This window comes from Rattus norvegicus, chromosome 8, assembly GCF_036323735.1.
Source record: "Rattus norvegicus strain BN/NHsdMcwi chromosome 8, GRCr8, whole genome shotgun sequence".
Lineage (NCBI taxonomy): Eukaryota > Metazoa > Chordata > Mammalia > Rodentia > Muridae > Rattus > Rattus norvegicus.
In genome coordinates, this window is record NC_086026.1 from 121198309 (window position 1) to 121220291 (window position 21983).

The 21983-nt window shown below is 39.6% G+C and overlaps 1 pseudogene; it reads left to right on the plus strand.

Annotated features, from left to right (window-relative positions):
* The first annotated feature begins 4117 nt into the window (after positions 1 to 4117).
* LOC120094385 (glyceraldehyde-3-phosphate dehydrogenase-like) lies at positions 4118 to 21454 on the plus strand (annotated as a pseudogene).
* Positions 21455 to 21983: the final 529 nt, after the last annotated feature.

Sequence of the window (21983 nt, forward strand, 5' to 3'; positions counted from 1 at the left end):
GTGTCTGTGTGTATTTAAACATGTTAGCTGCTCTTTTTTTTTCTTTCTCATAGAAAAGAGAGCTTCAAAACAGGGTTGGTCTTGGGTGGCTGTAAGATCCTAGGGACTCTGCTCATTAGTTTGGGAGTAAAGGATGTGATAATGAGAACAAAGAATTTTATAAGCTTTTCTGATCATAGCATATGTTTAAACAGGAGAAGAAAGGAAGAATGGAGGAAAATTTGCCAAGCATGACGACGACACACTGTCTACTCCTGAGAAGAGAAACTGCCAGGTAGAGAGAGGATGAAAAGGATTTCTTGCAGAAATATTTGGAAAAGTTCAAGTTGTTTTCCTCCAAGTGTCCAGGCAGAAAGACACTCACACTTACACTTACACTCATACATAGGCTCATACACATACAAACACGTCTGCTCACACAGCCACACACACATTCACTTACACCCACACACACACACTAATTCACACATATTAGCACACTCTCAGGTACACATACATACTCACACTCACACCCACACATGTACACAATCATACTCACACAGGCAAGCACATATAGGGACACACTTAGTATAAGCACACACTCTGACATGGGCTCACTTACACCTACAGCAACACACACTCACACATATATACTTATGCGTCATTCTTTCAAATGCACATACTTAAATACATATACAAACTCACACACACACACACACACACACACACACAGTGCACCAATGTTTTACAAGGGATTATTGTTCTACTGTGTTCAATGACAAACGGGACCGTGAGCAGAAGAATTTTAGGCAGTTCTGATTACTAGCCAAAAGGAAAAGTTCTGAGAGAAGAAAATGTGTGTTTAGTAGATTCTTGTTCTGTGACACAGAAGGGGAGCTAATCAGTCATTGTTGTGTGGGAACCCAGCTAAGGTTTTTGGCATCTCTTTCTTGGAGGCGTTACCTGCCCACAGACCACAACACAGATGAAGGTGTCACAGTTGAAGAAGGCACTGAGCAGGGAGGGAGGACCACATGAGAAAACATGAGCCCTGTAAACTTACACTTGTGTTTTATCCCTTGTTTCTTATGCCCAAGACAAAATATGTACCAGAAGTAATCTTCAAAGGAGAAGGTGTATGAGTGAAACAGAGTGTTGTCAGTGAGCCCCACGTTCTCTCCAGGAAACGGAAATTAGCATAAGGACATCTAATGTGGAAATTAATATTCCACGATCACTTACTGTGTACCTCAAGAAATGCAGAGACACATGCAGTGTTATTTTCTTTTTTTATTGAGGCAACTAATATTAAAATAAAAATAGAATTAATAATTTATTAACCAATGGAGACAAAGAGTAATAAGCAACAGGGGAAATGCTGAAAATTTAAAAGCAAAGAGTCACGGATGGTGCGAATCCCAAAGTATAACAATGAAAGCTTCCTTACAGTAAAAAGCTTCTGCCCAGCAAAGGGAATGAATTAGAAACAAACAAACAAACAAAAGCAATGAAAAGATAGTCTATGCATGAGGAGAAAAGTTTTCCAACCATAGAGCTAATGCAATATTAATATTCAAATTGTACAAAGGACTCGTGCAATATAATAGCATTTTTTTTACAAAGTAAAAGAGTAAAGAAGTAAAAAGGCAAAAGTAAAGAAACCAGTTTTAAAGGGGCAAAATTTTTGAATAGACATCCCCAAAGTAGACATGATAGTACCTGGATCAGTAGCTCAGGGACAGAACACTTGCCTAACATGCTCAAACACTGTTTGTTCAGGGTCCAGCTCTACCAAAAATGAAAGACAGCAAGAGCAACAGAAACTTAACAGATCCACGAAATGATGGTCAATATCACTAGTTATTGGGGAAGTGTAAACCAAAGTATCAATTCCTGGTGTTTAGTACCATTTTTATAGCTTTGATAAAACCACAACCAAAGGTAACTGATAGAATGTTTATTAGGGTTTTACAATTCTCGAGGGAAAGAGCCCATGGCCATCCTGGTAGGCAGTCGTGGTGCTGGAGCATCAGCTAAGAGCTGACATTTTAAAAGTGCAGAGAGCACACTGGGATTTGCACCCATCTTTTGAACCCCAGTCTGCTGCCAGTGCATGTGTCTTCCAGGAAGGCCACTGGGGACCAAGTATTCAAACATAAGAGTCTATGGGAGCCATTCTCATTCAAACCACCACCTCTGGTAATATGGTCTCTAGCAAAAAGAGAAGATAGTGTTTGCCTCACTATTTAGTAGAAGAAAAGATTGCATAACAACTGTGAAAAATAGTGTGGGGGCTCTTAAGCTGATGAAGGAACCAGTGTGATTACACATGCAGACTCCCAGGAATATGGGGAGAGGAAAAGCCATCCAGGGCTCACCACAGACCCAGCATCCCCATGTCTTTCACAACAGCCCAAATGGAATTAATCAAATTGTTCATCAAAAAACAATAAAGGACTTGATAGACAACTAAACATAGGACCACTGAAATATGTAACCCCACAAAAGGAGCTCCAGTTCTCTGAACCATTCTGGGCAAATCCAGAGGGTATTGTGTTAGTGAAATAAGACAGACGCAGAAATAACATTATGTATGACTTCACACATCATATTAGTTACCTTTCGGTTGCTTTGCTAAAATACTCTGACCAAATGCAATTTACAGGAGAAAGATTAATGCTTCCAGATGGCTTGAACCTAACCTAGCAAGGAAGGCATGAGGAGGAGAGGGGAGAAGAAGAGAGGACAGGAGTGGGGTATGAGGGGAAGAGAAGAGAGGAGAGAAGAGACAAGAAGAGAAGAGGAGAGGAGATGAGTAGAGAAGGGAGGAGAGGGGAGCAGAGGGGAGGGGAGGGGAGAAGAGGGGAGGGGAGAGGAGGGGAAGAGAGAAGAGGAGAGGAGAGAAGAAAAGAGAAAAGAGGAGAGAGAAGAGGAGAGAGGAGAGGAGATAGCTCTAAGCTCTCCTCCAGCAAGGCTCAACCTTTTAAAACCTCTGTAACCTTCCCAAACAGTGCCACTAGCTAGAGACCAAGTGTTCAGAAACATGAACCTAGGGGGCATTTTCTATTCAAACCAACTCACTTGTAGAATCTAAAGAACCTGAGTGCAAAGTAGCAGAGGTTAACACAATAGTTACCAGGGTTGGGAAGTTAAATTTAAGAGTGGGGGGAGGTATGAAAAGATGGAGACCAGAAGGTACAAAATTCTAATTATGTAGAATGAAGTGTATAACACAATTAAAAGGAAAGGAAGGTTGTTATGAATAATAATGAATTGTATATGAGTAACTTGCCAATAAAAAGATTTTAGATCTTCTTATCAGGAGAGTGAGGGGGAGAAAGGGATGCTGGGCATGTTAATTCACCTAACTAGACCAATTAACTGTGGCCATAGAGATAAGTTTATAAAAAATTATATCCCTTCTGTGTGTGTGTGTGCGTGTGTGTGTGTGTGTGTGTGTGTTGCCTATTTATTATTAGGCTATTTAAATTTGAGGATAAATGAAGAGTATCAAAATTGATTTAAATATAAAACAATAATATTACCTTACAAATATCAAAGATTTGGGTCTGGGGGGTTGACTTTGTTCGGGAAAGAGCTTGGCATACAAGAAAGAGAATGTGTGTTTAGATTCCTGGACTCATGTAAAGTCAGGCATAGTCCCAGTATGTCTGCAACTTCGGTGCTCCTGTGCAGGATGGGAAGTGGAGACAGAACACAGGGACGCTCATGGACCAGCTGGGCTGGTGGATGCAGTGACAGAAAACCAGAGAGAGGACGTGTCTCAAAGCAACGTAGACAGCAAAGACCAACACACAAGGGTGTCCTCTGACCTCCACACATGGAACGTTTTCAAAATAGATTTTCCTAGGTGATATGATACAGAAAAAGTTTAAAACCTTACAAATGGATGAAAAATAGGGACTCAACATATAATAAACAGAATTCTATTTCTTTCCTGACATCAGATGAAAATTTTTAGAGCAATATTGAGCCAGGGTAGGGAGCTTTTGGTTTACATGGGACTGGGCCCTTTCAGGTGAGTATCTAGTAACTTGAACGGATTGGTACCAGAATCCAAAGTTGTAGGGTTCCAGAATTCCCAGAAGCTCAGTGATCCAAGGCCTACCATCTCCATAGCAACCTTCCTCCCAGGAAATCAGTACTTTCTTGGCCAAGAGTAAACAACAAAAACTGGGGACCAGAGATGGAGTGAGAGTGTAAGTGGTCCAGGAGGGTGTTGTCGCTAAGAATTAGAGAAGCTGAAAGACCCTCTAGGTCTTCCAAATACCAGTGAGAAGTCTGGACCTGAGAGCCTAGTGTTCCAATCAAAGGGCCATGTTGAAGCATCTGCTTATACTTTACCCTTGGAATGTCATGTTAGAATGTGTTCAAATCACAGCTGACCCTCATAGCTAGATTCTAGCAGCTTCCATGAATGGGAAGGAACAGAAATGAAGTTCGGGTCCTGTTCAAAGGATGTGAACTGTCCCATTCTGACATGGGATTCCTAGGGTATTTAGTATGACTAAGTCAATGTGCAGTGAGTCTTGTTAGTGATGTGTCTCTGCCCTTGTTGGAATCGTCTTTAGTAGACACAGAAAACGCCCATGTGTCATTCAGAACCTCAGTAACCGCTCACTTCAAACTGTCACCCTCTAAGAAATGTCAGATCACGTATTGACCAATCAGTTTCCTCCTCACATGGATGAGAGTTTTCCTTATGTCAGTAATGACTTGGGAACAGAGATTTGGGTTACCCTCCCACCCCCAATGACAAGCTCTATCAAGTAAGCAATTATATTTGAATGGATTTTAGAACAGGACGACGTTACAAGCTAAGACACCAGGCAGGTGTTCTTAAGAGAGCATCAGGTAGGCTGCTTAAGCAGGGAAATTTCTGATAATGGTTTTAGACACTATTTGATTATACCCTTAAATTTTGTTTTTGTAGTTCTAGTGGTCTATTAAGCTGATATACCCTACAGGTGTCATTTTACCTGACAGAGGTATTAGGACAGACAGGGGGCCAGCAAGGAGTGCCAACTAAGATAACTCAAGGTTACTTCAGATCTGCAAGATTCTAAATTTCCGCTCTACAAAACTCCAGTTAATCAGCAAGCTTTCCAGAATGTTCTTATTAGGTATAGCTTTTCCTTTCAGAGTCATAAACTGAAATACTATTTTTCCCAAAGACAAAACTTAGTTTATGATTTTTAAATGATTTAATCAGACATTCAAATTAGAACATCAGTTTTAAAACTGCCCAAGTCATAAAAGTCCCATGTAAAAATTCACTTTTGTGAATATCAAGTTATAGTCTGCATAATCAAAGGGCACTATAATCATTTGTAAATTCTTTCAATGGTTATTTTCATTTTTTATAATTTATATACAATTATTAATGATATTTAAAATCTTCTAACTATGGATTCCAGGTAGAGGAATCTATAAATTAGCTAATCTTGCAAGTAGTTTCAATTTCAACATGTACTTCCACACTTCTGCTTGGTCATACATAAGCAATTGTTTTCTTCAGAGCCACAACTTGTTTATATGTTATAAGAGAGAAGAGAAATTATTCTGTCATTTATGTCTTTGATAGTTTGAATATTTGAATTATTCAACTCTTCACTTATTCAAAGAATTAAAATAATTGAATATTGTACAAACAAGTCTGTTTTTGTTTTAAGAAAACATTGACATGGCATTAGCAATGTTAGACTTATGGGCCTCTTTCTTGACTCAACTAACAAGCACCCTCCAATGATGTGACTTCACTGTCACCTCTTACTGTCAACCTTCCCATATACTGTGGTGATTTCACAAAACATGGAAACATAAGCTGTTTAATTCTAGTAAATATATACAATATGTTTTGCATTATCATAAAGGGAACTGAACACTTATCATTTGAATATGTAGTACATGCTCGGCAGAACAAGGTTGGAAAGAGGCATTCAACTTTTGCATATATGTGCATGGGTGCATATTTACATGTATGTGTATGTGACCAGGGAACCTCTTGTTTGTGAGAGAGGGTCTCTCACTGGCCTGAAGTTGACTCAGTAGGTTAGACTGAGTATGCAGGGAACTCCAGGAACTACCTGCCTTTGCTTCCCCAGCATTGAAATTACAAGTGTGTTCTACTAAGTAATGATGATTCCTCTATCTGTCTGTCTGTCTGTCTGTCTGTCTGTCTATCTATCTATCTGTCTATCTATTACCTATTAGATAGGGATGATATAGAGATAGACATAGATAGAGACTTATAGTATAATTATATATTCTCCCTCCTTTCCTTCCTTTGAAATTTATTTTATTATAGTTCTGTTTTGAAAGTTGCTTACTAAATAGTTGTTTCCATAGAGTCTGTCATAGATCCTCTCTTAGTTTTGGTGAAACCACCATCACTCCTCTTTTCCTGTCCTGCTAACTGCGGTATTCCCTTTTCTTCTTCCTTCTCACAGGTGGTTACTATCTTCCCACCTAGTTTGTAAAAAGTTAGGGTGAAAAATAGCATGCTTCCATGTGGCTTGCCACAGCCTTTCTCTCCATTCTTATGTTCCTCCCATACTCCCGCACGCCCCCCAGACTTTTGTTTTACCTACAAATCTACTAGGCCTCCCCTCCCTTAACATGTCTCCAACCAAAAGGCCCCTTTCTAGTTTCCTGGCTTCCACTGTTCCAAAGTAAACATGCAAAAGATTTGGAGCTCTGGTCCATGAATGAGAGTTCACATACAGGTTTGTTTCTCTATGGTTGAGTTACCTCACTTGATAGGATAATTTTTGGTTCCATTAGTTAGTATGCAGTTTTTGTTTGTTTGTTTGTTTGTTTGTTTGTTTTTGAGCTCAATATGTGCATACAGACCACATGTGTCTTGTGTAGTCATCTGCTGAAGTACATCTAAGTAGGTCCCATTCCCCAGATACCGTGACTAGACCAACAATGAACATGGATATGCAGGTGTCTCTGCCGTACTATGAAAAGTCCACGGGGTTTATGTCCATGAGTTATAGCTGGGTCATATCGTAGTGCTAATTCTAGTTGCTTTGAGAAACCTTCAGACTGATTTCCAAGGTGGTTGCACAAGTGCCCAGTCTACCGAAAGTGTTACAAGTTCCCCTTTCACCACATCCGCCCCAGCATTTGTAGTTATTTGTATTTCTTTTGGCAACCATCCTGACTGGGCTGAGGTGGAAATAGCTTTAATTTGCATTTCTCTGACAGATAAAGATGTTGAGCACTTTTAAAAGTGTTTTTTTTTTTAAGCCATTCCCATCTCTTGAGAATTTCTGTTCAGCTCTATAGGCCATTTTAATTGGTTGCTTATGTTCTTAATCTGTTGCAGTCTTTGGAATAATATTCTGGACACTAACCCCTGCTGGATGAGTAGCCACAAAGACCTTGACCCACTCTGTGGGAAGACTCTCCACTTGCTTCACACTTTGCTGTAGAGAGATTTTTGTTTCCTGAGATACAAGTGCATCACATGATACATGGTCCTCTTTTATGCTATCTGAGTCTTATTCAGAAATCTTATATGTTGAAGTATGGTCTCTTCTTTCTCCTCTACCAGTTCCAAGGTACCAGGTTTTATATCAAGGGCCTTGATGCATTTGGAGTTGAGTTTTGTGAACTTCTATTCCGTTTCACGAAAAAGAATTCTTTTTTTTTTTTTTAATTCTTTTTTTCGGAGCTGGGGACCGAACCCAGGGCCTTGCGCTTGCTAGGCAAGTGCTCTGCCACTGAGCTAAATCCCCAACCCCTCGAAAAAGAATTCTTAACTGGGTTGTGAATCTTACATTGCATGACCATTTCAGAGTAAAAAGATTTTGGGTTTTTAATATTTTTAATCACTTGATTTCTAAGAGATTGTTTTAATCATAAAACAATTACAACAAAAGATTAAACCGCAGAGTGAGTTGTAATGTTCCCATATCTCACCTGTACCCAACATCACCTGCTTGGCTCTCCAGCCTTTAATCACTTACCTCCACATACACATTAGTTTCTAATTTGTTTGTTACCGAGTTAATAATGGTACATATTTATTAAGTATAATGTGATGTTTTGATTCCTTCCTGTGTGCTTTATGTAATTATCAATTCAGATTAATGAGTACACCCATCACCTCGTCTGCCATCCTTTCACGTCCTCTCCTCCCTTGATTGTCTAGGTTTACCTCACATACTCTGTGTTGTGCTAATGATACTCAGCCTGACCTATTTGCTCTTCCCCCACCCCCACCAAACTGTATTTCAGACTACTGTTGAGTCCAGGATTCTCCTGCCTCCATCGGCCAAGTGCTTGTACCCTTGTGCCCACCTTTACAGCTCTCCCCCTCCTCTCTCTCTCTCTCTCTCTCTCTCTCTTTCTCTCTCACACACACACTCACACACACACACACACACACACACACACACACACACACACACACACACACATATTAGGAAAATGTCCTATCTGATAAATAATCAAAGGACTCATGAAAAGTTTTACTTTTGTAATGAAAGATATTTTACAACATTTTCATATGAATTTTTGTGACTAAAACTCACCATTTCCTTTGTTTTTTTAAAAAGCTTTTTGTTGATTCTTTGTATCACATCATGCACCCCAGTCCTACTTATCTCCTCATCTCTTCATATCTGCCCTTTGTCCTTGCAACCTCCTCGTCCAAAGAAAACAAACAAACAAACAAACAAAAGCAGAGGAAACATCTGTTCATGGAAGCTACAGTGTGTCACAGTATATTTTACAGTACACTTTTTGTCCACACATATTTACTTGCAAATGTTTATTGCAAGGAGTCACTGGTCTGGTTCTCAGCCTCTGGCTTCTACAACACCACCAATCCTGGATCCTCACTGGAATTCCTCTTGGTTATCCTGTTGTTTGCCCATGGTGTCATGGAGATCCTACAGCTTTGGATCTGCAGGACTGGTTCTTTCATATGCCCCAACAGTTCATAGATGAGGTTGATTTTGGGGATGGACCAACTCAAAGGCCTTGATCTAGACCTGGGTGGTAGCTGAGTTGGTCATCCCACCAGCTCTCTAGCGTCAGCAACACCAGGGCAAGCTTTCCAGCACTGCACCTGCTAGCTCACCCAGTGCTGCAGCCAGCAGGGGCAGGGTCAGCTCTCTCGCTCTCATGACCTCACGGCTGACTCACCTGTGCCCTCTGCCACCAGGGCCAACTCTGCCAACCAGGCAAGGTGCTGGGCCTAGTCTCCCAAGTGCTGTAGCCAGTGAGAGGTGGGGCCAGCTCTGCACAGCCCTTGGATATGTACAGGTGACTGGCTAGACCAGGGAAATCCGCATTGTCTTTAGTGGTAATATGAGTCACAGACATTGACCCAGACCTCTGTTGCTGCATGGCCATGTGCATTATAGCACAGGCTGGGACCTCACCATAGCCTGAAGTGGCTGGGTTTGCTACTTACAGCAAGATGCTCCTCTCCACCCCTGTGTTTCCAGTTCCACTGTGGGACCATGAAGGTAGCCTGGTTCCCAGTTGAACTAAGGCTTGAAACCCTGGAGAACCCAAAGGGATGGTAGGTGCTTTGCCTGTTCCTGGGCACCAGGTCACTCTTCCACCCCCTCACCCCACCCCCGTAGATTTATGGCCATCAGTTACGTAAAGGCAATGCCCCAAGCACCTCCACATGCAGAGGATATGACTTGTGGTCACAGAGGCTCAAGGCAGCTCTCTATTATAATGAGGTACCTAAAGGCCTGGAGGCTTAGCCAATAAGCTTTCTTTTCCAGACACTCCTCCCTGCAAAAGGCTCACCCTGAGAAGTGGGGTATGGTTTTACTCATCCACTTTCCACCATGACAATAAATGCCTTAAAACCATGGACTGCCTCTTTTCATCAGAATCTGCTGTGGGGGAGCCATGGAGAAGGCCTTCGCTTATAGAGCCACTGTCTAATCTCCCATAGAAGGCCTCTTTATGCTCCCAGGCATGGTTGCCACCAAGCCAAGCTCAAGCCAACTTCACACAAACCAAGAACTCTCTCCTTGCAGGACCTTTCCCCCACCTACCTCCGGGCTAGACCCAGCCTGCGGGTACCCATTCTTTTCTCTGCTCTTCTGTGGCTCCCAGCGGTGCCTGGTTCAAGAGCTTGAGAACCAGTTGGCCCCAGCCTTTTCCCAGGCCCGGGGACCCCTGAATAGCTCCAGCTATCCCACACCTTAGACTGTACTTTCTCACCTCCAGAGCATGTCCCAGGGCTTCCCTACAGGCAGACATCTGCCTGGCAACAATGTTGGGTAAGCGTGGTCACTTTCCATGCTCTGCCTCCCTGAGCAGCTGAGCCCTCTGGTGAAGCATATATGGGACCCACAACCCTACATTCCAGCTCTCTTCATAATGCAAAACCTCTGCTGTCCCTCTTTCTCTCTCAACTGTCTACTACATACACATTCATACACCTTGGAATGGCTCTTGCTCCAGCCGGGCCATGTGATTAGCGGGCTTCTAGGAGTCCTCCTCCTGCCCAAGTAGTGAGGTATGGCAACAGGTGAATCCATGGTTTTCCTCCATCTGTCTGCCTGTCTGCCTGTCTGCCTGTCTGCCTGTCTGCCTGTCTGCCTGTCTGCCTGTCTACCTGTCTGCACAGCATGGATATAATATGTATTATTCAGGGTTCTCTAGAGTCACAGAAATTATGGAATGTCTCTCTATATTGAGGGAATTTAATGTGATGACTTAGTCTGTAGTCCAACTCCCCAACAATGGGCAGCTGTGGATGGGAAGTCCAAGGATCTAGTAGTTGCTCAGTCCCATGAGGCTAGCTGTTTCAGCTGGTCTTCTGTAGAAGTAGGCTCCGACAGACGTGTTGGTGAGTAAATGCAAGCAGGAGAACAACAGTGAATCTTCCTTCTCCCAACGTCCTTATGTAGGTCTCCATTGGAAGGTATGGCCCAGATTAAAAGTGTGTACAACCAAGCCTGGATCTGGACATGTTTTGTCCCAGGCTGACCTTGAACTCTGAGATCACCTTGCCTTAGTCTCTTGGAATTAAAGGTGTGTACTACCTTGCCTGGGCCTAAGCTTTTATGGTCACTGTGCCTCAAAATCTCCACACCAAGATACAGATCAGAAACTTGTGTCTTCCAGCCTCAAGATCTGGATCATAGGTGAGCCTTCCAACTCTGGATAGTAGTTCATTTCAGATATAGACAAGTTGACAACCCAAAATAGCCATTACAGTCAGGTTCTTTTCTTTGGGGTAGTTGTTGGAAAGACAACATGGGTATTTAATATGGGTTTGCTGAGAGAAATACATTGCAGATAATGTTCTTAAACCATAAGATTTTAATTCATTTCTAGAACAGGGAGAAATAGTGATTTCTATTCAATTATTCTATGGTAATTGTTTTGTCCTTCAGTCTTTACATTTTTATTTTGATTCATTTCTTGAATGTCTTCTCAATTCTGAACCATTCATTATTTTTGCTTTAAATTTATTCATTTAAGAATTTTAATTGTGCGTGTGTGTGTGTGTGTGTGTGTGTGTGTGTGTGTGTGTGTGAGAGAGAGAGAGAGAGAGAGAGAGAGAGAGAGAGAGAGAGAGAGAGAGAACTCCTCTTGGAGTGAGCAAAGTCCACCTCCAATGATACACCTCCTCCAACATGGTCATGAGCGCACTCTCTCTCTCACTCTCTTTCTGGGTCTATTTAAGTGTGCACATAATGTGCGTGGTGTTCACCGAATCTATAACATGGTGTCAACTATTCTATAGCTGGGTTGACAGGAGGTTGTGAGCCACCATATAAGCTCTGGGAATTGAAATTTTTTCTTCTACAAGAGGATCCCTCACTCTTAACTACTGAGCTATTTCTCCTTCCCCATTTTGCTTTAAATTTAAAAATTTGTTCATGCTTGGATTTTTTATTAGAAAGTCAATATAATCATGTAAAAATTAAACAGTAATTTGATTTGATTAAAATTAGTTTGATAAGTATCCAGTCAATTCAAATGATCCATATAAAGTGCTAAATATCACATTACCATGTTACATTAGAGAAAAACAACAAGAAACATCTGAAATGAATTAGCGTATTGCTTCTGATAATAGAGAAGTGTTTAAGCATGAGTCAAGAAATAATTTGTGCCCTTAACCTGAACATTGCAGTGTGGCTAAGATGTCTTTTTGACACATTCGTTAATGTAAAATATATCCCTGTGAAGACACCAGCAGGACATTAAATGGAAACTTACTTTAGAGAAATTTGTTCACTAAGTTTCAATGATCATTAATTAAAACCAAATAAAATCAAGCACATTTTCAGTAATCCTACTGGTATTTTATATGTGCAAGAGCCACAGATGCAATGACCATTACACTAGAGCACAGGAGGAGACAGTTTCAAATTATTTCTAATCTGTCTCTAATGTTTTCTTCCCTACTTCTTCCTAATTGAGTGTTTATACTCTAAGGCTTTTAAATGTGGTAAGTAAATAAATAAATAAATAAATAAATAAGGAAGGTAAGATGGCTTAGTGGGTAAAGGTGACCCCCATAAAGCCAGTGTTTGATTCCCAGCACCAATGACATGGAAAGAGAGTACCAACTTCAACATGTAGTCCTCTGACTGCTTCACACACAATGAGGTACACACTTCAGCACACATACACACACACACACACACACACACACACACACACACACACACAGTAAATAGGTAATACAAAATAAGAGAGATCCCATTTCTCTTCTGCTTAAAGTTTCTCCGAAAGCTAATCATGGGTAGAGGTACCTATCATTTTTTACTTAGGAGGCTGAGGCAGGAGAATAACTGCTAGTTCTAGGGATCCCAGGCTTTAATGCTTCCCAAGACATTTTGGCTGTAAAATGAGAATCTGTCTCAAAAGTAAAAAGGAAAACAAAGAAAATAAAACAGAACACATGAACAAAACAACATGTTTCAAGGGAAATTTCATCTGAATCAAATGAAATAAATGCTACTTATTGAAATATTGGAGTAAGTGACAGAGGTATCCAGTGGGAAATTAATGCAGGTAAGTGAGGGGAAAGGATATAAATTCAATAATCCAGGATTCTGATTTATGAAAATAAGAAAATAAAATCAATTTAAACATAAAGCAAGAAAAAATAATAAGTAGCAAAAACATAACCTTCCAGAAATCAGAAACAGAAAAAAATTGAAAAAATAACTTATGAAACAAACACCTGTTCTTAAGAAGACTACAATATACCAATAAATCCTTAGATGGGCTAAATAAAAAATTAATGTGAATTGTCAAGTTCAAAAGTGATATTGATCCCATTAATATTTAAAAAAACAACAAAGTAATATACAAATCTATTGCCCCAATATATGACAACTCATATAAACAGAATTCATTTCTTAGGAGTTATTAAATTCCAAAGCTAACTCAACATAATACACAATCTGAATAGGCCGATTAGACTATTAAGACATTGAGCAAATGATAAGCTGAAAGATATTTACTTGCCACAAGTCACTTAATAACAAATTCAATAATTATTAATTATTCTGAGACTAATATTATTCTAATGTAATTCCAACCCCACATAAAGCTATTGCAAGAATGTCTAGGACACATTTATTTAACTCAATGATGCATAGACCAAACACGTTTGGGTGTACGGGATTTACTTATTTTGAGGATACTGAGTCACCATTTAAAATGTGTAAGTATGTAATTCACCATGAAGGTAAATTTACAAGAATTGTTTTTTTTTTCTTTAAAAGGAGTATAGCATGATCTACCACCTCATTGATCGAAATCTCTTGGTGAACTGGGAAGAGAATTTCCCCAATCTCATAAGTAACACATTACGAAGGCGTACCAATCATATCTGACTTGTTGTAGAGATACAGACTATTGACCCTCTGAGATTGAAAACATTCCTTTCTCATTATTCTATAAAACCCTCCAGTTCTAGCTCTAGGTAGGGTCATAGGGTAGGAGAATTAATTAAATAAATAACATAACATAAACAAGCATTTCCTTATTTGCATTTACTTGAATGTCAGAATAGATAATTCTATTTATCTATTTATGTGGTGTGTGTGTGTGTGTGTGTGCGTGTGTGTGACAGCACAGGTGTGTGGAGGTCAGAGGACAATTTTTAGAACTCATTTTTCTCTCTCAAGGTACAAACTCCAAGAATGTACCAAGAGATGGGTGAAATTGTAGAAGACAGACAAATATACAAAATTACCCTCCTATGTATTAAGGATGAGTGACTGGGATATGAAATGAACTTCAACACTATTAAAATAACACTCCACAAAATTAAACTCTTAGATAAAAGTCTACCAAAGTATGTGTAGATTCTACATGTTGATAATTACACAACTGATGAACAACTTCAAGGAATTAATTCATTGAAAACTGAAAGATCTAATACCGTTAAGATATCAATTCTCCTACTTTGATCTTTAGATTCTTTCAATCCCTCCCAAATGTCATCAGGCTACTTGTATTCATGACAAGCCGACTGTATAGTCAATAAGACTAAAGGCCTAGGATAGAGAGTACAATGTAAATATTTTTAGACTTATTAACTCTGAATTTATTTTAATAAAAAAATGCACTTAATATATCCAACCCAAGAATCCAGGCCTAGGAAAACAACACAAGACAGGGTGTGGCTATGCATGCCCACAGTTTCATGGCTTACTGGATACTGCAGTTCACTGTCAATTCTCTGGGTCACAAGTGCTTTCCATGCAATTTCCAGGCCTAGAAAGATCAAAATTTAACATATAGCACTTATCAACTTAATTCGTATCACTTTTGAATGATTAAAAAGTAGCAAAAAATATATCATAAACAGAATCATTGTGAGTTGGCCAGCAGTTTTGTTGAAGCAAAATAATGAATTTCAAAAGATCATATCACTTGACGTCAAGACTTACTATAAAAACCACAGTGAGGGAGACAGCATGGTGCTGGCTAGAGAGAGAGTGTATAGATCAGTAGAAGAGAATAGAGAGCCCAGAAATAGATTCACACAAAAATAGCCGACTAATCTTTGACAAAGGAAGAAAGGCAAATCCTTGGAGACAGTGCTGTCTTTTTAGTAACTGTTGTTCAAACAATTGGATGTGCATGTACTGAAGAAAAATCTAGACACAGACCTTTCAGCTTTCACAGAATTAAATGTAAGTAGATCATATACCTACCTATAAAAGAAGGAAACTACAAATCTAGAACAAATCACAGGAGGAAATCTAGGTGACCTTGAGTTTGCGGATAACTTTTTACAGTGAAACCCAGAACAAGATATAGAGAAGAAAATATGGTGCCAGACTTAAGAAGTCTGTTCTGGAAACAACAATCATGAGATTAAAGAACAGGCCTCATACAGAACCTAATTGTACAACTTTGTAGGTTTAATTTTAATTGTTATATAGTAGGTATAGTCCTTCATTTCATCAACAGATTTTTTTGAATAAAATTGCTTTAAAAGTGTATTCTTTGGTCACTAGACCTGATCTATGAATCAGCATAATAAAAATCTCAAGGTATGCTATATGGGAGTTGAGATGGCGCCTGGATATTTCCTTCTGCCTGACATAGATTTTGCTAAGGGATAAATTCTTTTAAAAATGTTTGCTTTTTATATCCTTTTGATTCATAGATTCGGTACATTACTCATATCGATTTCAAGCTAATTCTACTTAACATTTCATTGGGAATACACAAGTAACCACCATAGTTCACCGGCAAGAAAACAAATGGAGCCAGTTGAAATTTTTAGTGTTCAAAAATGAATAAGAGTAAAATTTGGCTCAGAAAAAGACAAACATGGAGTAGAAATGACTACACACATGAGAAATAGGCCTCAAAACTTATTACAGCCACTTATTATATAATATAATTGGAATTTCAAATGATGGATAAGATAATTAATTCAATAAATTGTGTTTGGATAAATTGTGGAGTTATGCTAGAATCCTATCTAACATCATATTAACTGTAGATGTATTACTATGTAATTTCAGTGAAATAAATCTACACAAATATTAAAGCAGAGATATAATTTTAGCAGAAGTATAATTTTAGGTTGTTGAAGGAATTTCATATTTTGACAGTAGGCTGAGAAACCATAATATAAAATACTGATAGATTTTTATTACCTAAAAAAAACTAATATATTTCTTTTAATATAAAATGACTTTGAACAAATTAAAATGCAAATGACAAAATGAAAGATATTTCAAATAAGGAGGGATCCATTTCAGGAAAGGAGATAATGCAACATAATCGTGGATGTATTTTTTTTAAAAAAAATAGGACTCTTGTAGAAAAACAGTGAAAGACTTTGTTCAGATAATTAACTATCAATCACTACTAAATTCACAATAATATTTTGTCCTTTTCGGTAATTTTAAAAGTACAATTTTGAAAACTCAATTCATTCCCTAGTCAGCTCTTACCCAGGTATAGTTGTAAGTACTGAGGGGCAGCTACGGGCACAGATGATGTCAAGTGGTGTTCGTGGGTTAGAATCACAGAACAGTACCTGTTCTGCACAAGGCAATTGGTGGCACTGCACCCTTAAACATCCATGTGCTCTCCAAGCTAAAAAGTCCAATCCTAAACTTACTTCATTACGTCATGGAGAAGAATCCTGTTTGAAGGACTATTTAAAGTAATGACCCCGAGGAGATCCTTAAAGTAATAGCGAATGCCACATAGCAAAAAATGCACTAAGACAGTAACGGGTCTGAAGCATTATGCTGTAAAACTCTTCTTGTTAGTACAAAGCAGGCTTTTGAGTCTTTGCGTGGCTGCTTGAGAAAATGAAATGAAAAATAAGATCACACACACACACACACACACACACACACACACACACACACACACACACACACCATGAAAGGATATATATGCTAAACTGGTATGAAGACATGACATAATGGGTTGGGGTGGACTCAATGAAGCCTGAGTTCAAGCCCTGTGACCCACAGGGTAGAAAGAAAGACCCAACCCCCAAAGCTGTTTTATTTCCCTCCTTACCTTGCCATGGTGCTTGTCCATAATTTGAAAAGAAATGACTAAAACCAATGTGATATATTAATGTATTTCTACCAATAATGGAATTGGCTTGGGTATATCTTTACTTTTTCCTTGTTTTGTTGTTGTTGTTGTTGTATTTTACTTATTTTTATCTCACCAATTTAATTATAAATATAATCATCAGGGAAAAAGTTTAGAATTACAAACCAACACTTCTAAAAGACATTTCTCATTCTTTCCCCTTCTTTTCTTTTTGGTTTTGTTTATTTATTTGTTTATTTGTTTGTTTTTGTTTAAGACAGGGTTTCTCTGTGTAGCCCTGGGTGTCCTGAAACTTGCCCTTTAGACCAGGCCTGGCCTTGAACTCACAGATCTGCCTGCCTCTCCCTTGCAAGTGCTGGGATTAAAAGAATTTGCCTAACCCTAACCGTGGGAACGACTGTGAGAGATAATAACTGAACTAAATAGTCCTGAAGACTCTATTCCATGTTTAAACAGTTCTGTGAGAGCATCCCTAACTGGTAGCCATCTTCCTGTGCCAGGCTCACTCAGACCTGATTTAAATGGCTGAGAAGCTAGATATAAAATTCCCCCAGGGGTACCCACAGTCAGAAGCCAGAGAAGTTTACTACAGGCACCATGGATGCTTGGAATAGGACCAGCATCTACCTTCTTCCAGGGTGATGTTAGCTCTCCACGACTGGCTAGTATCTGGTGTACAGGTTTTTTAAATCTGCCATCTCAGTGTGTGCCTGTCATCTTTGGTATGAATTTCAGTCCCTACCCACATTTCTAACATATTATGAGATCAATTTAAATCACAAACACCTTTCTGGGGGAACCAATATATTAGTCATAGCCCTAAATTTGAAGGTTTCTGACAGTTCTCGCTGTCCTCTTCTGACCCCAAAACTCCCTGGACTCCTGGCTTTTCTTAATTTTCTGAGTTTGTGATTCATCCTACTGGCCCCTCAGGACAAGGTGGACGGAAGAAGAGAGAATGGCAGGTAATTGAGCAGGAAGGAAAGCGGCTGAAGGTGCATCATCATGTTCTTTATAATTCAGCTGAGTGCTGTGGGACACTGACTGACAGGGCTTCTAGTGACTGACGCAAGCTGAAATAAAATCTCAAAACCCAGATCGGTTCTGGGACTCTCCTGGATGTCTCATCAACTCTAGAAAGCTCCACAAAAACAATTTGAAAGTATTGCTGAAGTAAACACTACAACAGATATCAGATGCCAGTGCCCCTACCCACCTCCCACAACATTTTCCAGCATGTAGAAAAATGTCTTGAGTCAAATTATTATAATCATTAAAACGATACCAGTATTAGACTTACGCAATGCAGTAACAATGATAAAAATCAGGAGGAATGTGATACAAGAAAGCATATATTATTTTAATTATTTGAGTAATTATTGCAAGGTAATAGAACCATTCAAAAAAAGTCCTCTTTAGGGTCAACATAAGCAATGAGATTATTACTATTTTTTTTACTGAAAGAAAAGAGCAAATTGGAGAGGTTGCCACATTAAAATAGCATTATACACATTAAATTTGAATTTTCCAAAAGCTGACTGAAGTCAGGAAAGAAAACTAATACAAGAACAAAAGTAGCACAGAGAGGAAGATGACATTGGGGGACAAACAAATATGGGGGATATTGTCAGGGACATAGTGTCAAACTAAAACGTTATACCCAACATACTGAGAGAGGCTGAAGTGGAAATGAGAAGAAAAACATACAAGAATAGTGTTCTTAGAAACGAGACCTAAGCTAACAGAAAAGCAATCACACAGATATTCTAACAATGACAGTTTTATTTTCTGGGCATTTTTATGCACAGATATAAGAGGCACATCATGTCCTAATAGCAACTAGCATCAAGTCTAAGATTGTGCCTGGCAAGATGGACCAGTGGGGGAAGAGTACTTGCCACCAAGACTGAGAACTTGACTTTTATCCCTGAATCCTACGTGGTAGAAGGAGAGAACTGACTCCTGAAAGTTGGCAACTGATAAAATTAAAATTAACCTAAGCTATAAACATTTTTAAAGCTCTATTTTCTGTCTACTACCCTACATGTCTACAGTTTGGCCCTTTCATTTTGGTACCTTTATCCAAGAAGATTTTAAAAAGCATTCAGAATGAACTGTTATAATAGCAGGGGGGATTTGAAATTATGTATGTGTGCTTGTATTTTTGAAACAATCGGAAAGGTCCCTGTGATGTTCATCTTGCAATTTTTGGGGAGTTTGTTCAAACTTATGAGTTGTTAAAGATCCATGAATCTGTAGGACATAGACAAAATGTAGGAACTTCATGTTCATGGAGAGTTTATGTCCCAACAAATGTTTTATTTCCTTCCAGTGTAGATAAGTTACTGCTTTCAGTTTTCAAGTCCTTAGTCTCCCCCCAAGATAGGAAGGTGTTTATTAAGTCACTTAAGTCCCTTGTTGATCAGGTAAAACAATACGTGAAAAAATACACACTAGGAAATTCATGGAAAATTTTCAGCTTTAGCGTAGCTAAAGATTTGGAAGAACAAAGAGAGTCTGAGCATGAAAATAAATTAGATACTATTTTAAAAAATCATTTGAGGCTCTCTGCCATCCCTATTTCAGAGACAGCTGCATCTTCTCCTGCAGTGCCAGTCTCGTCTCATAGACAAGATGGTGAAGGTCGGTGTGAACGGATTTGGCCGTATTGGGTGCCCGGTTAATAGAGCTGCCTTCTGCTCTACACCTGGCAAAGTGGACATTGTTGCCATCAATGATCCCTTCATTGACCTCAACTACCTGGTCTACATGTTCCAGTATGACTCTACCCATGGCAAGTTCAATGACACAGTCAAGGCTGAGAATGGGAAGCTTGTCATCCACGGGAAGCCCATCGCCATCTTCCAGGAGCGAGATCCCGCTAACATCAAATGGGGTGACGCTGGTGCTGAGTATGTCGTGGAGTCTACTGGCATCTTCACCACTGACTTGAAGGGTAGGTCCTAGAGGGTCATCATCTCTGCCCCATCAGCCAATGCCCCCATGTTTGTGATGGGTGTGAACCACGAGAAATATGACAACTCCCTCAAGATTATCAGCAATGCATCCTGCACCACCAACTGCTTGCCCCCCCACCCCGGCCAAGGTCATCCATGACAACTTTGGCATCGTGGAAGGGCTACATGACTACAGTCCATGCCATCACTGCCACTCAGTAGACTGTGGATGGCCCCTCTGGAAAGCTGTGGCATGATGGCCGTGGGGCAGCCCAGAACATCATCCCTGCATCCACTGGTGCTGCCAAGGCTGTGGGCAAGGTTATACCAGAGCTGAATGGGAAACTCACTGGCATGGCCTTCCATGTTCCTACCCCCAATGTATCCATTGAGGATCTGACATGCCGCCTGGAGAAACCTGCCAAGTATGATGACATCAAGAAGGTGGTGAAGCAGGCGTCTGAGGGCCCACTAAAGGGCATCCTGGGCTACACTGAGGACCAGGTTGTCTCCTGAGACTTCAACAGCAACTCCTACTCTTTCACTTTTGATGCTGGGGCTGGCATTGTGCTCAATGACAACTTTGTAAAGCTCATTTCCTGGTATGACAATGACTACAGGTACAGCAACAGGGTGGTGGACCTCATGGCCTACATGGCCTCCAAGGAGTAAGAAACCCTGGACCACCCAGCCCAGCAAAGATACTGAGAGCAAGAGAGAGGCCCTCAGTTGCTGAGGAGTCCCCATCCCAGCTCAGCCCCCAACACTGAGCATCTCCCTCACGATTCCATCCCAGACCCCATAAGAACAGGAGGGGCCTGGGGAGCCCTCCCTTCTCTCTTGAATACCATCAATAAAGTTCACTGCACCCAAAATAAATAATTTGGGGATAGAAGAAAATTAGTAATAGTCACATCAATTAGGGGTACTCACATTAATGCAATTGTATCTAAAAGCTGTACAATGGATCAGACTCAAGGCTTTGATCATTTTGGGCAACTGGTCTACCAGTGACCAAAATTCAGTCCTCAAATACTCAATAGGTAATAATATTTTAAAATTACCTCTTCCATCATCACATGGGATTTTTGACACAAGGTTATGCTTTTCAATAAACTTTAATATACTACTAAATAAGATGCTAATGATAACCATGTTGGAAATATTCAAGGATTGCTGTCTTTATTGTACTTTTAGGCTGTTTTCATTCAAAACAGATGAACTGTTTCTTAAAGCTTGTTAGGAAAGGGTGTCAGTGCAAATGGAATTGAAGATACAAAGACGACACCCATATAATTTACTTGAACTATGTGAAAAATGATTAATTGTATTAAGGGCTCAATCTCTACTAAAATAGTTAATCACGAGTTTGTCTCATTTCTTCCTGTTCTACTTGACTTAAAGATTAAATACTTTAATCAGAACTCTATTGGAGACTGAAGATTATGAATGTAACTGCTGTGTGGAACCCAACTCAGTAGAAGTAATATTTTGAGTTTCTGCTATATAGTTGCAGAATCATGTACCTTCAAGTAAAACTTGAGTCCTTTGTTGAATGGATAGACAAGATGTCATTAGTGTAACAACTAGACCATAAAGGTATTGCCACACAGAGGATACTTTACAGAGAACAACAAATTTAACTTGTAAGATGAGTAAGGAAGGATTCAGTGACTTACTTGGTCAGTCCCTTATTCAGCCAGTTGATCATGTAACATTTGAGAACATTCTTGTGATTACTTGAGGACACAACATAACATATTATCCTTTAAGAAGGAAATTGAAACACAAGTTAAAGTGTGCTACATACTATGAGGCAGGCAGAGCCAAGGAGGGCAAAATGTCCAAAGTGTAGACCATTATCAGGACTATTACTTAAAAGATGGACAGATATATAGACAATATTTCTATCAGTGTCTTTCTGAATTAAAATCTACCTTATGATTACAGGACTGCCAAGGAAGTCCT